Source organism: Pinus tabuliformis, chromosome 7 (genome assembly GCF_031772625.1).
Source record: "Pinus tabuliformis cultivar Carrire ecotype Pingquan chromosome 7, CPIR1, whole genome shotgun sequence".
In the NCBI taxonomy this organism is placed as follows: Eukaryota; Viridiplantae; Streptophyta; class Pinopsida; order Pinales; family Pinaceae; genus Pinus; species Pinus tabuliformis.
Window position 1 is genome coordinate 473,869,033 of NC_142293.1, and position 15,666 is coordinate 473,884,698.

The following is a 15,666-nucleotide window of genomic DNA, read 5'->3' on the forward strand; positions in this document are numbered from 1 at the left end:
GAGAAGTGGGATTTTTACACACAACTGCTTGAGCTCACCCAAAAGCTCATCTTCTTCTGGGTTAGGTTGTGTGGTGGCTGTTAGTCTCTCAGGAAAGGGTGGAATAGGCTTTGGTTCACTCTCCTGATGGTTTTCCTCATCCTCTGGGGGAGGAGGTTGGCGATCTGGAAGAGTCTTTCCAGATCTAAGATTGATCTCCTGGATCTCCACAGCATAGGTAGGGCATGAGGTCTCCCCAGTATATACCTGCTGAGCCTGTCTATTGTTGGGGTTCAGGTTCGGTTGAGCAGGCATCTGAGGTTGCCTTGGAGGAGCAGGAGGTAAAGGTTGAGGTTGAACTGGTGGTGGAGGCAAAATGGCAGGAGGAGTGTTGTATTGGGGCCTCCACCCCGACTGAGGAGCACTCCATTAAGGCTGCGACTGGGTATGTGAGTGATATGGATGAGAAGTAGGTTGAGTAGGGTACTGAGGTGGATAAAACCATGGAGGAGGCATGGACCAAGAAGGATGAGCAGGGGGACCCCAGGAAGGCATGGGAGTCGAGTGGTTGGGGTTGTAATAAGCTTGAGATTCCCCTTGCATCCCCTGCTGATAAGGTCTAGATCCTTGAGGCCTCCTTTGGTTGATGAAGTAGAGAGGTTCAGTGGGGGCTTCGGTTCCTTGGTACATGGCTTTAAACCCAGGTAAGGTTGGACACTGATTTGTTGGGTGGTCCTCCTCACAAACGAAACACACTTCAACCGAATGCAATGGACATTCGTTCTTAGGGTGTCTTCTGGTGCACCTAGGACAGAAGACAGCCAAGGCTCTCTCAGCTTCTTCTTTCTTCTGCTGGATCCTAAATGTGTCCAGCTGCATGGCAATGGTCAGTCTCACCTCACTCTTAAGATCTTCTAATTGGTTTGTAAACTCATGTTTGGAGAAAGGGACACCAGTGGAGAGGAGATTTCCTCTACCTCGTTTTCTAGCTGCCCTGGAATGATTTCGAAACACAGTCTTGATGTCCTCATAAGGCAGTTGGTAAATGTCCCCCCCAGCTAACATGTGAAGGGTGTCTAAGAGATCTTCAGGGACTCCTCGGAGTAGAACCAACTTGAGGGATTTAGGGTCAAGTGTGCACCTGGCCCGTTTATAGCTAAGTTGGAACCTCTCCTCATAATCCTCTAAAGACTCATCATTTCCCATGGTCATTCGAAAGATCTCTCCCTTGGTTTCCTTGGACCTACAATAATCCCTATACTTGGTATTGAAGGCTTGCTGCATCTGAGCCCAAGTAGCGATGCTATTCCCAGGTAATCCCATGAACCAGCGTAGTGCTGCATCCTTAAGAGTGGAAGGGAAAAGCTTCAGCTTTTGCTCATCTTCAGTATAGTCATAGGTTCTACAAAGGACAACAAACTCAAACAAGAAGGTATCAGGATCCTCAGTGGTCAGTCCATGGAAGTGAGGCAAGGCGGAGGGGCTAATGTTTTTCATTTTCATATCTCCATTGGTCTCTCGGATGGGGAAAGCTCCTTCTATTCTCTCATCTTCTCTCCTATTATCAGCCATGGCTTCAGATGGAGTGGTCTCTAACTCTTCTTCTTCTATAGGGTCTTGGTATATCTCAGGATGTTCACCTATAGGTTCCTCTGGGTCACTGTCACCAAAGAAGAGAGAAGGGTGACTCAGTGATGTGGTGGGGGTGTTTGGTAGGAATTTGCCTGATCTATCTCGGTTCCTACGAGGCATGAAATGGAAAGGACTTTTCTTTTTTGAGTGCTTTTGCTTTTTCTTTGGTACCTGCAAAACTGAAACAAAGTGATCTACAACTAACTATATTGCTCAAATGAAATTGCAGAATTGGAAAGCTAATCTAGGAAAGCAAGAAAAATTACTCTAGGAAAGCAAGAAATATTAGTCTAGGAAAGCAAGAAATATTAATCTAGGAAAGCAAGAAATATTAATCTAGGAAAGCAGGAAATGCTAATCTATGAAAGCAGGAAATGCTAATCTAGGAAAGCAGGAAATGCTAATCTAGGAAAGCAGGAAATGCTAAGCTACTTTTGCAGAATGGAAATGAAATAAACTACTGAGCAGAAGTAAGAGTACGAAAGTAGAAGAAAAGCAACAAATACTAATACTCTGACGCCTCCCCGGCAACGACGCCAAAAAGATGGTGAGCTCCAGTATTGTAGCAATAATGCTACAACTCCTGGGGCGTCCTGTCTCTCATTTTATCAACCCGGTAGTTCGTACAAACTTGGAAGCGACGGTGCTATATGCACAAGTACTAGCTCTTGTCGCAGCTGTCACTTGGTCAGCTGGCACAAGTCCGCTAGGGCTCAAGCCAACTTCTATAGGCTCTCAGAAGAAGCTTGCTAATTGATGGACGAAAGCTATTCTCAAAGGAAAACTACTCTACTTGACAAAATGGACTGAAAGCAAATCAAAGCATGTAAACCTAGGAAACCCTAATTTAACTAGTCTAACCTCTACAATGCAAAGAATGTGAATGAAACTTCAACCAAGGCTGCTGTTACCTCTAATAAGTGCAAATGCATGGATCTAAACTACTTGCATCATGAAAGACATGTTTTTGTATTTTTCCTTTAAGTGTGTGGAATGATTGTGATTTTGTGCTAACTAGGGTTTGGTTGTGCAGATGGGATGGAGAAGGAAGGAAAGCGTGGGACAGGTTGGGGAGGCTAGGAGAGGTTCCTAGGGATCCTTAGCATCCATCCACAGAGGTTCCTCACATTCAGAAGCTCGGCAACTGAGTGAGTGGCCTCCTACAGGAAGTCTGCAGGGGATCCTACAGGATACTCTGGTTTCTACAGGATGTCTACAAACGGCTACAGGATGACCTACCGTGAGTGTTTGGCGTGATGGAGGAGTGATGAAATGGTAGGGGGAGATGTGTAAGGTAGGAATGAGGCTGGTGATGGCTGTAGAAGTGGAGGAATGGGGATAGGGAGTGAATGTAGGGAGTAGGTTGGAAGATAGAGGGCTAGGTCAACGAAAGGGCTAGAGAATGGAAGTACTTGAGGAGTGAAAGACTTTGGGAGATAACAGAGTGGAGCAGAGGTCAAAGATGTGTTTGCATGCGTGATCAAGATGGAGGACGAAGTAATGGAATGAGAGAAAGCAGTGTAAATGGAACAAATGCTTGTGACTATCACCAAACCGAAAATGCATTAACTTAGACTACCTGTGCTTATAAATTCAATGAACAACAATCTAAACGCGAAGGAGAATGTGCATGAAGCTGTGGTAAGGGAGTGTGGTGCAGGTGTGAATCATGTGGAAGCATCTAACATAACGTGACTGTGTTTGCAGCAATCATGGAATAAAGAAATGCGTATTTTTGGTGGTTAGTCATGGACTGCACTCCAATCCCAGATGAGATGGCAGTGAGCCTTAACAACCTTTTTGTTGGAGCTCCAATCGATTATATCTATCCTCTGCTACACTAAGCAAGTGGAAACAAATTCACCATAAGCAACTCCTATCTAACTCATGAAAAAGACCAACTTAACAACCTGTAATTCGAATTGCATGTGCAAATGAAAAGCTCAAAGTGCTGAAATGAAATGGAAACAACACTACAACAGAGGGGATCTATGGCTCTCAGGTTGGGCCCTAACCTGAGAGCTATAGTCTCCTTAAGAAAACTCAGAACTAGATCAGAATCTGCCTTCTTTATTCATAATCTGATATCATGCCAAATTGGCTTACAAAAAGGAACAAAAACTGAGCTGTGCTCCAAAATTACAATAGCAATACGAGAGTTTCGACAACCTATCCAAGGCTAAGGCCTCTATACTTATACAAAAACGATGATCCAACAAGTGTCCTTGATTTTAGGAGCTCGGCTGTCCAACTAGAGTTTAACTGCTGATCCTGTAGGACGGTCATAACTGCTGTTCCTGTAGAGCAGTTTATAACTGCTGTTCCTGTAGAACAGCTGGCTGCTTCTAAGCTCGGAGGGGAGATGGATTGGAGCTCGGAGTTCTTGGTGGGAATCACGAGGAATGTCCCTAAGACCGTGGACATCCTCTCCTAAAAACCAGCAGTGCCACCTCATTGTCTCCTTGTCTCCTTTTTCGTTGTCTTTTGCTCCCTTTTAATGCCAAAACCTGGAATCATAATGCATTAGTCACGTAGATAGAGTGCCTACCCTTCTTCCTACAAACAACATGAATAAACTAAGAAATGAATGCATAAGCAATAAAAAATGAATGGTTTGAGCAAGTAGAATAGGCCAAAATGAGCCCAAATTGTACCAAAATTGGGGCTCATCACCAGGACTTCTCGGGAGGTCACGCATAAGTAAGGGGTTTACACACTGCATTATATTAGACTTACTTAACGCAATTGAATCTCAAAAATTATATCTAATATAATGCACTGCGTAAACCCCCTAACACTTAAATTCAACAAGAGTGAAGGGATCTCTACTTGAATGGTTCATGAGGCACAATACTTGCTAAGGTTTTGCAAATGGGGTAGCAAGCTAAGTGGGCTTGATTGTGGGGAAAACTCCATAGTTAAGTGCGCTTGAGCCAAAGGCATTCTGGGATGGGTGACCTCCCGGGAAGTCCTGGTTACCGGGTGCAAGCCTTGGAAGTGATGATTGACACTATGTGATTCATGTGACTAGTTTCAATCCCACTTCTTCACCCCTGTGAGCATCACCCGAAGCAATGAGTGCTAAGTGAACTATTCAAAAATCATGAGAAATTAGTCAGTTATGACTACCTCTCATGGAAATGGTCATACATGAATGGCTTACTTAACGCAGTTGAATCCCAAAAATTATATCTAATATAATGCACTTCGTAAACCCCCTAATACTTAAATTCAAAAAGAGTGAAGGGATATCTACTTGAATGGTTCATGAGGCACAATACCTGCTAAGGTTTTGCAAATGGGGTAGTAAGCTAAGTGAGCTTGATTGTGGGGAAAACTCCACTGTTAAGCGCACTTGAGCCAGAGGCGATTTGGGATGGGTGACCTCCCGAGAAGTACTAGTTACCAGGTGCAAGCCCTAGAAGTGATGATTGACACTATGTGATTCATGTCACTAGTTTCAATCTCACTTCTTCACCCCTGTGAGCATCACCTAATGCAATGAGTGCTAAGTGAACTAGTAAAAAATAATGAGAAATTAGTCAGTTACCTCTAATGGAAATGGTCATACATGAATGACTTACTGAACGCAGTTGAATCCCAAAAATTATATCTAATATAATGCACTGTGTAAACCCCTAATACTTAATTTTGTTTTTTTGGAGATTCAAGTGGTTAGGATTTGAAGAGTGTTGATTCATAAAATCCACATGTGTCATTTTTAGTTGATGTTTCGAGTCTCAAAACATGACTTATGACCCATCATTAGGACATCAAAGTCAAGAGAAGGAAGAGTCAAGAGAAGGAAGCAATAAATCAATAAATGAATAGTGAGAAAAAAGAAGAAGAAAATAAATGTGATCAACCAAAAAAAGAAAGTAATAAAATTAAAAATATTAAAAAGGAAAAAAAAGAACATAAGAGAGTCATAATAAATAAAAAACGAACCAAAGCAAATTAAATGGAATAAATAAGAAACTAACACATATAAAAAATATAAAAACAAAAACCAAAGGAACAAAAATAAAATTAAGTAAAATAAAATATTAAAATGAAATAAAAATAAAAGAAATCAAAACCACACTAAGACCAAAAAATTATTAGAAAATAATAATAAGAGACCATCAACCCTAATAAGTAAATTGAAAATAAGAATAAGTAAATTGAAAATAAGAATAGGAAAAAGAGACAAACAAGAAAACATAAATCAAATCAAATAAAAGCATAAAATCAAATAAATAAATAAAAATGAAAAGAAGAGAAATAGAAGAATAAAATAAATAAGGAGAAAAGGAAAAATGATACATAAAAAAATAGGGGAAGGGGAATATAGGAGATTAAGTAAAGAAGAAGGATCAATAAAGGGAAAAAAGAGGGGGCGGGGGAGGGGATGTAGGAAGGAAGAGTCCAAAGTAGGGAAAAAAGAGCTAGAGGAGAGAGAAGCATGAAGATCAGAAAGGGTACAAAGTGGGAGAGTAAATGAGTCTAACTATTGTTGACCTCAATAACCCCATCTCTATTTAGGTTGTCAGGATGCTTGATGATTTCCAGAGCTTCTCTAAACTTGTGCTTGAAATAACGTTATTCTCTCGTGATGATTTTCGTATCCTCAAGGCATAAATGGTGTTTGGTTTTGGAATAATGTTTAGCAAGGGAAGATGAGTGAATCCTTTATTTCTTTATGTTAGCCTCATGTTCTTTGAGTCTTATTTTGAATGAACGACTGGTCTCCCCAATGTAGCACTCACCACAAAGGTAGTTAACTTTGTAAACTCTGTATGAACAACTAGTCTCCTCAATGTAAAACTTACCACAAGAGAAATTAACTTTGTAAACTCTTTTCGTATCCTCAAGGCATAAATGGTGTTTGGTTTTGGAAGAATGTTCAACAAGGGTAGAGGAGTGAATCCTTTATTTCTTTATGTCAGCCTCATGTTTGTTGAGTCTTATTTTGAATGAACGACTGGTCTCCCTAATGTAGCACTTACCACAAAGACAATTAGCTTTGTAAACTCCTTATGAACGACTAGTCTCCCCAATGTAACACTTACCAAAAGAGTAGTTAACTCCCCAATGTAACACTTACCAAAAGAGAAAACTCCCTAGTATAACACTTACCAAAAGAGCAATTAACTTTGTAAACTCCTTTGAACTAAAATTAGTCAACTTTATCTTTAATAAATCTCATATGGATAGTTTCCAATAATTTGAAGAATATAACAATGCCATTTATTTTGAGAACCTTGTCAATTTTGTCAACTACATAAATTCTTGAATCCTTTTAAGAACATTCTACATTAATTTACATGTAGAATTGATATGTGTACTTTGTAGTATGGTTTTTATATTAAATTTTTAATTCTGTCAACTACATAAATTCTTAATTCTTTTTAAGAACATTCTACATTGATTTACATGTAGAATTGATATGTGTACTTTGTAGTATGGTTTTCATATTAATGTTTGAATCTTTTTAAGAGCACTTTATATTAATTCATGCGTAGTTTGTGTCATGATTTATATGTATTAAAAGTAAAATAATATTATAATTATATATATATATATATATAAATAAAAATTATATAATAAAAATATTTATAATATTTATTAAAATTTTAGAAATATTTAGTATAATAATAATTAAATTATATGATTAAAATTTAAAATTTAATATTTTATTATAAATATTGTTGAAAATATAATTTTTTAAGTTTATAAAATATTTATTATAAATTATGTGATATTATAGATATTTTTGTGAATATTAATTCTGTGTACTTGGCAACGTGATTTATATGTATTATAATTAAAATAATTGATAAAAGAGTTATATTATATTAAAATTATTTTAGTAATTTATAATTAATGCAAATATGTAAATGTATTATAATTTATATGGTTATAATTTAAGTTTTTATAGTAAATTTAAGTTATTGTTATTATTTTTTAATAATTTAAGTTTTTGAGATGAGATATATTAAAAAAATTATCATAATTTAGTGGTCAAATTACTTTGTAGGTGTTTAGCTTGGAATTTACAAAGGGGTTTCATACACTAATTAGATGTTGAGCTTGGAATTTTCTACAATTAAGATGATCTCATACACCAATTAGGTGTCTAAATTGGCATTTCCTAAACGTCTTTTCATTTCAACATTTTGGAATGGTTTTGAGAACTTGGAAGCTTCAACTACTTGGGAATGGTTGAATATTTAGAAACTTTACTTCAACTTGGGAACTTGATCTCAAAATTGAGAAATTAAGAAACTAAATTAAAATATTATTTTTGGAAATACTAATTTTCACTTAATAAATTAAAAAGTATTTTTAAATTCAATTATTAATTTTTTTTATATATTGTGTTATATTTAACCAAATTTCAAATATAAAACAAATTGAAATCAATATAAATCTTATTTCAAAAAATATTTAAATAAAATACCATTTTATTATATTTATCTAAAATATCAATATAAAATAGAAGTTTTATATTGATATATTAGGGGAGAGAGAAGAGTATGTTGAAACACCATCCAATATTGGCATTTTATCATTGGTAAGTTGTAGTGAAGTTTCTACCTTAAGCAAATATATTACCATTTTTATAGGATCTTTATCTATTTTGGCTTCTTGCTAATACTTGGTTGTAAGACCTTGAGACTCGTTGAATAAAAAAATATTCCCAAGATCACATAGAGTAAATAACTCCATATGTTGAAGATATTATTTTGGATCAATTGGTTTCAAACCTACTAATGGGGTTCATCATCAAGATGAGAATATTGAAAAAATATGATCATGCATGATCCCCTCTCATTCCCTATTTATTACTACTAGGGAATGAGAGGGGATTATGGATGATCATATTTTTTTCAACATTCTCATCATGATGATGAACCCCATTAGTAGGTTTGAAACATCGATAATCCAAAAAATTCATGTGATGGATCCAAAAGAAAATCTCCAACAAAACTAAGATCACAAAAGCCTCAACTCTAAAAAAATCCATATGTATGTTCTTATGTGAGGTTTCAATTGACATGATGGATATAGATGCATTCTTTCTATCACAATTCATTTTCTAACTTAAAACGGAAATATATATAGACAAGGATTGATTAAATGTTGTGGAACCCAAGGTTAAGGGTTCTAGAAAAGGAATGAGACTTGAGCCCTTAACCTTGGGTTCCACAACATTTAAGAAATCTTTGTCTATCCACATCGCCCTCATTCATTCCACCATACTCAACAACCTTTGCTATATTCATGATATTTTTTTTAATATATTAAGCCATTTTTGTCCCCTTCTGAGTTACATATGGAATTCATGATGGTGTGGGTCCTTGGCTATGTTTCATGCATGCAATTCATTGCACTGGACCATCCATGTGACAAGGTCACAAATGGAAAAATCAGATGATCGAAGGAATTTGAATGGTTTTGGTGGCTTGATGTATCAAACCTATTGGATCGATTATCCTCCTGGAATTATCATTTGGCATTGTAATCATTCTTTGCAACCAGAGATCTCCTCGGTAAGCTCTATAATTATGTTTCTTTGGTCATTGACGAAACTTTATTTCCATAAATAATTTGGCTTTCATTCCACTCTATGACAATGCCATGGGTTGCAAGTGACAAGTAAAAAATTGTTCACAGTTCTTCTAATGATTATGCTATTGTAGGTTTTACCTGATTTGAACTTGAAATTTTCATAGTCCTTTTGTTGATTATGATGTCAAGTGTTTACTAGATTTGAACTTCAAAGTTTTAATTAGTCTTAAAGTGAGTGGAAAAAAAACTTGATTAACAATTTCTTTGGTTTTTGTAGGTCCCTCCAGGAGGCTTTCCAAAACACCCTGTTGACTAAAAATTTATTCAGGGTTTGTAGGTCCTTCAAGGAAACTTTCAAAAAAAACTTGTTGGTTAAGAATTTATTTTGGGTTTAAAAGTCCTTCAAGAAACCTTTCTAAAACACCCTACTAACCACCATTACCATAGGTTTCCAAATTCTTCTTAACTTTTAACTTTGGATAGATGTATGATTTAAACTCTTACATTTGGCTTTTAGTTGTTAAGAGGGTTTTTCTTGTGTGATTTCCTCTCAGGGTTTTGTTTTAAGGTAACACAAAGGTTTCTTGGTTGAATTCCTTCCATGGTTTTGATTGAAAGCATCATCTGATGAATAAAACTTTTTTCGACTCGGCATTAAAGCTTGTCATGAACGCAAAAATTTCCAACCTGGTATCGAACTATATATATATATATATATATATATATATATATATATATATTTATAGTTTTATTATTCTCTGTTTCTCACATACTTGAGTTTTTGGTTGTTGCTAACATATTTTAGGGGAAAGGGTTTTATACTTGAATCCCTTCTACCCTGATTTAAAGGTTATAACCTTGAATGTATCCTAAATTTCCTGACTACCCATATGATTTCAATAGGTCGTTCAACGCAATGACTGCTAGGAGACCCTCAATGTAAATTTCAATGTGAGTCTCTTAGTTCAAGAACTAATTTTTTATTATGGATTTAGGTATTATGGTGAGGGTACTAACATAAGTCCCCCTTATTGCATTGTAACAATTTTTATTTGCAAACCCCATCTCAAAGTTTCTCAACATAGTACCTTAATTTTACTTTACTAGGTATGAACCTCCTTAAAATTGGTTTTATTCCAAAGGTATTTAAATGATATGGAGAATGACGTTGATTTATGACGCCCACAACTTCTTCTTTATAACTTTTATTATATAAGGTTTAGCATACTTGACCTCGAGTTATGATGTTATCTTAAGGAATCAATCTTTGAACTTGATAATTTATCTTTTGAATAATTTGTGTTAATTTGACTCCAGAGTATGCCCAATCAAACTCTTTTGGAGTTATTCATATTTTAGGATAATTCATACTCATATTTTATGTGGCCAGGATTCATGAGCCTGCAATTTGTGCATCGTTAATATATGTTTAAGTAAAATTTTGATTATGTTACTCAATACATGTGTATTCAGTGTTTGTAAGGTTTGACGGTATGGCTATTTCAATATGATTCTCAACTAGGAATGTATGTATCTTTTCTCAATTAACTTAGTGCTTCCTTATTTGAACAATAATCCCCTTATCGAGTAGTGCATGTTAAAATCAATAATTCTTCCCTTAAACACTCAACCAAAGTCAAAGCTTAGAATTCTTCTCAAAAAGCTTTATGTGGGAAGGAGAGTTATAGGGTACCTATGAAAATAGGTTATGTAACTACCTCCTGAGAGTGTTTTACTTAACCAAGTGGTATTTTATGCATTTGGAAGTTATAATCAAGGTTATCCCTCCATACAAACATACAAGTATGAGTAACATACTTAAATCTTTCTATTTCAATATATGGTAGCTTGTAATAACATATTCCACAAGGATTCTAATGTTTTATTGTTCATGATAATAAGAAAAGAAATAATAATTGTCCACAATACTATTAGATTTAGAATTTGATAATTTAGAATAATCATTTATGAATTTCCACCCTCTATAACAGCCTCGGGTTAAAAGTTCATGTAATAAAAGTTAATAAAGGAAAAATAAGACTTGTTGCTAAAAACATACTAGTGGATGTTCATTTGGTTTACGGCTAAGGAAATTGGAAAAGGTAAAGAGACATTAATTGGCATTTTATTTATGAAAATAAAGGAAAATAGGAGAAAATTGAGATGAAAGGTTTTTGCATGAGAGAAAAATTGAAGGAAAATATAGGAATTTGAAGAAAATAGAGGCCTTAATGATAAAAAGGCTTCTAAGGATCAATTCACAACTTTTGTTGGTTAACCTTTTGTCATTTTTTGCTTGGAGCTATCATTATTCTCTCAAATTATTCCAGACTTAGAGAATTCTTGGAGCACTCTAGCATTGGATAAATGAAAGGAAAGGAGGGACAAAAAGGAAAAGGAAAGTAAGGGACAAGCAAGGAAAAGTTGGATCAAGAAGCTTCTTCAGGAATACTTGCAGGTAATAGGTTGCATGTGTGATTTCCTAACTACGTTGTGAATGCATGGTACATGAATGTGTGTATTTGGTTCTCTTGTTGTCATTGACATGTGTTTTTCTAGGTGTGACAATGGTCTCAATCTTGCCATGCCATTTCTAGATAGCCATGGTGTGATGGGGTTATTTTATTTGGTTGAGCTTTGGATTGATGGATGGTTTTGGAACCAAGCGAGGTGGTCTTAGGAAAATTCCCATAGGGCCTAGGAATCCCTTAACCGGTTTTGGTGGGATTGCGGTAAAGCCTAAGGGTGGAGACGAGAAAACTCCTCAAGGTATTGGTGAATAAATTATGAGGCTTCCAATATTATTTTGGGCCTAGTAATCCCTTGGACTATTTTGGTGGGATTGTGGTAAAGCGTGAGGGTGGAGGTGGTTTAACCTCTAGGTAGCCTTGGTTGTTTATGTATTGGTTTGCTTATGTGATCTCTTAATTGGTTTTGGCAGGATTGTGGGAACATGAGGGTGGAGGTGGTTTAATCTCTAGGAAGCTCTGGTTATTTTTGTCTTGAGTCCCACATTCATGCTTGGAATATGGCATGAGGGTGATTGGCTGAAAGAAAGACTTGGTTCAGATCAATCTATGGTCGAGTGGTACATGGAAGTCCCTGACTTTGTTGTCTTTTTCATATGTTAATAAGAGCTCTTTTCCTCTTATATTTCATGATTACTTGTGCTTGTTACTATGTTTCTTTGATGGCTATTATATCATAGTTATTATTTTGGTTATATGTTGGTTATAAGCATGGATCCATAACAGGCTCTAATTATGGATTTTGATATGTTTTATTTGGTGATGAATGGTTAATGAATGCATGAGCTAGAAAATGTTATTTCATATATTATAAGAGAGCATTAGACCTTCTTGATGATTTTCAGATAAGTATCAGACTCCTATGTTTAGATATGCATCCATGACTGGTAGATTATATGTTCTCAATATGTTTGATGAAATGACTGTCATGGTTAGGCATAGTTAGGTTAAGTTTTTTATCAAATTTTTGTATGAATGGATTCTTCTTGATGTTATTTATCATTATGGAAAGTCTCACTAAGTTCTGGGTAGAGTTTTTGAAGCTAACTTGGAATTTAGGCTCAGAATATGGGATCACACGCTCTGAATTGAGGAATTTGGGTCATAACTGCACCTTGGTAGGCTTATGCATGTGGTTCGAGGTCCTCAAGTAAATGGAGGCCTTGTCATGCATGTGTTTTGGATCCTAGGTCACTGAAAAATAATTCTAGCTTAGGGTTTGGGCATTGGGAGTGGCTATTTGCCTCCTAGGTGTCCTGTAGTTCCTAAGGAAGGTTAGTAAGGTTCCAGTTCGATGACTCCACTTCCTTATTTATACTTAGGAAGTTGAGTCATGTCATAGCAGCCCTCAGCTCATGTTTACCCTGACATACCAGTGAAAGTGGGTAAATATGGGAGGAGGTGTTACATTTTGGTATCAGAGAAATTTCCATTCTCTTTGGGTGATATCTGACACCAGATTGGTATCAAAGCATGGTTCAAATACTTGGACTAGATGGGGAAAATGTGTGTGTCATGCATGCATGTTAGTGTCTATTTGGTTTTTATGCATTCATTTTCATGGTTATGGTTGTCGTGCACAAGGTCATGGTATGCAATTAGTATTATCATGCATGACGTCGCTATATTGATATGATTATGCATATATAGATGTATTGTGCTAATCTTGTTGATATTGCAGATGAGATATCCTCCCCTAAAGTTCATTGAGATATGTTGATTATGTTTATATTTGGTTTATCTAACATGGTACGTTTGCAGGAAGAACAGGATCAAAGATGACTAGAAAAAATGGTGGACTAGAGTTCATGAGACTCTCCTTACAAATTAGATGGGTACCCAAGAGATGGGTACTCTCCACACATAGCAAACACCTTGAGAAGTTTAAAGGAAGAAATCTGAAGTTGCAAAGTAGATAATGATAGGATCATTCAATCACAGGAAATAATTGCTGGGGCATAAGAGAAATAAGCAAAGGTTAATTTAGTTATTCTTTAGAGTTTTTCAAACTTACAGAGACATCGAAAACCACAGATCAATTATGCATAGGAGGAAAAGACTAATGGGGCATATGCAAGTAGGTATTATGGTGGGAATAGGTTGGATAGGGATGACACAGTTAGAGATGGTAGGTTATTGGATACACTTGATAGGAGAGGTAATGGATATGGTTTCTACTCAAGTTCTGATTCAGAAAAGTATCATGGTCATGATTGTTATCATCCTTACAGGAGGAGTGATAGGGGATATTTTTCAGATGAGTTCAAGAAAGCCAAGCCACCTACATTTGATGGAAAGTTGAAGAAACTAGAATATGTAGAGGCATGGTTACCTGGGATGAAGAAGTTCTTTGAGCTACGTGATTACACATAGAACATGAAGGCTAGGATAGCTATTTTCAGTCTCAAAGGGAAAAAAACATATGGTGGGTATATGTGAAGTGTATCAGAGACGTCGGGATAGAGGAGTTGAGTTGGAATGAATTCAAGAGACTCTTAAGGAAGAAGTATTTGTCAGAAATGTACTATGACAAAAAAGCCAAGAAAGGCTATGAGCTGAAGATGCGGTCGATCACAGATGACGAGTAAATGAATAAATTCCTAGATTTGTTTAGGTATGTGTCACATATTAAGGATGAGAAGACAAAATTTCAAAGGTTTATCAGTGGACTTCCATTAGCATTCAAGGAATAGATTAAGTATGATGAGCCCTGGTCATTAGAAGAATTAATTGGAAAGTTGAAGCACTATTATGAGCAATAAAAGTGTAAGAATGAGTCAAAGTTGGGTTGGAAAGGTAATGAAGAGACTAAAGGTAAATGAAAACTAAAGAAAAAATACCTCAAGATGTAGGTGAGAAAGAGAATATTGCTCCTTACAAGAAGTTTAATGCAGTAGAGAAGGGACATGCACCTCAGCCTGGTGATCCGAATCGGATCCATAAACGATTGTCATAGAACCGTGACTAAAACAGGTCGAACAAATCCTTGAAGAAGCCAAAATAGCAATCGAAAACACCCTGAACCAGTGGCCATGGCAACCAGTGTGGAACGACGAGGACCTCAGTCAAAGCGCGCTGACTGAGGCCCATGGAGACTGCGCATGAGGTCAAAATAGCCCCTGGGAGCCCCGGAATGGGAAAAGGAGCTGGTTTTCGATGCACGTTAGCATGCATCGCTTGGCAAACAGGGCTGAAATGGTAGGGCTTAAGCCCTTGGTCACATTGGGGAGCCAGAGGACCGCGGGCGGAAAATAGAAAAGGTGCCAATGTATGATGGTGGGACCCACAGCCTGGAAACCAGCGGTTTGATCAGGACGCCCTTGAACGGTAAGAGGTTTTGGAGAAAGCAGAGCGATCACAATCAGCGATTGACGCATGGCAGCAGAGGAGAGAGAAAAACCACTGCGATCGCGCGTTATCGGTCGAGCAAGTCAACCATGCTCGACATGCGAATGACGTTGGATTTGGTGAAGCCCAGATCGGACGGCTGAGATTGCACCCGATAGACAGAGCAGAATCGGCAGGGGATAAAGCTGCGATTTAAGAGGATTTGGAATCTGTTGACCGCCATGGTGGAGAAAGCAACGAATCGACAAGCGGGCTGGCACAGTTCTAATGGAGACACATGGCTACTTCCTGAGCGTTATGTTGACGCCGAACAGGGAATTCCAAGCACACAAGCGACAAGAGAATCGACGCAGGAAGAAGAGGAAATGAATAGGCCGAGGATCGAATGACTAAAGCCATGAATGGAGGCAATGAAAGGGAGACTAGAGGATTAGGAGGGAGATTCAGATCGAAGAGTCCAAGTGACCAAGAGAGACAGTGAACAGTGAACCGTGAGAGGAGGACTGAGCACAGAGAGCAGTAAAGCCAAGCAGAGGAGACAGAGGGCCAAGCTGACCATAGGCAACATCGAGCACTAGAGAGCTTGAAGAATCAAGCCTTCCCATAGAGGAATCTATCCGGATTG